The sequence below is a fragment of the Leptonychotes weddellii genome, chromosome 11 (genome assembly GCF_054177405.1).
Source record: "Leptonychotes weddellii isolate Sample4059 chromosome 11, ASM5417740v2, whole genome shotgun sequence".
Taxonomy (NCBI): Eukaryota; Metazoa; Chordata; class Mammalia; order Carnivora; family Phocidae; genus Leptonychotes; species Leptonychotes weddellii.
Window position 1 is genome coordinate 25,040,410 of NC_138379.1, and position 1,174 is coordinate 25,041,583.

Here is a 1,174-nt window from a genome sequence, read left to right on the forward strand (position 1 = left end):
TTCTTCTTTTATGCTTACGCCTCTCACAGACGTTTCCTTTGTGGCACTGACCAATATTGGATTTAAATAATTATAATTATTTTTATTTTTTAAAAAGATTTTATTTATTTATTTGACAGAGGGAGACACAGAGAGAGAGGGAACACAAGCAGGGGGCAGCGGGAGAGGGAGAAGCAGGCTTCCCGCTGAGCAGTGAGCCCAATGCGGGGCTCGATCCCAGGACCCTGGGATCATGACGTGATCTGAAGGCAGACACTTAACGACTGAGCCACCCAGGTGCCCCTTACTATTATTTTTAAAATATGTAAACTTTGCTGACTGTAGGCTTTATAATTCTTTTCTTTCACTGTATGCTCAATGCTTGACAAATCACAGGCTTTAAATAAATATTTGTTGAATGAATGAATGTAAATCTATTCAATGTAGCATTTGATTAATCAAGAACTTTATGGAAGAGGTCTAGTTTTTAATTGTCATGAAGGAAGTAATGGATATGAATTGCTGGAGAGAAAATGAGAGGGCACTCTAAGTGGGAGGAATGGCTTAAATCAGTATTTTAAAAATTTATATTTAGGGGTGCATGGCTGGCTCAAAGAGCACGTGACTCTTGATCTTGGGGCTGCAAGTTAGAGCCCCATATCAGATGTAGAGATTACTAAATAAAGTAATTTAAAAAATTATACCTAAAGGGTAATACAAACATTTGATTTCTTTAAATATACATATGTATGCCCACACATATATACACATACATGCATATGGGGCATATATATATATACACACACACATATGCATATATATATATATACACACACCCATATGCATATGTGTGCATATTTGTACATACACTTTTGCCCACATGCACACACATAGACATTGTAGAAGAATATATTTGTTTATGTGTCCAAATTTTAAAATGCCACAGGAAAACCAGTGCTTTAACTTGTGCTTCCAGGTGAACTTCATTTTGTGCAATTTAAGATTAAACTTCTTTTAACTTTGAACATGTTTTCTTGTTCATGTTTTAATTTGAATAGGAAAAAATTTGCTTATGGTTAAAACCTTGAACAATCCATAAGAGTCACAGTAAAAAATTGAGCCCACCCTTATTCTCTAGTTTTGGACATTACACAATAGGTTAAGTAATTTCAATTCCTGATTTTTTTTTTTTTTT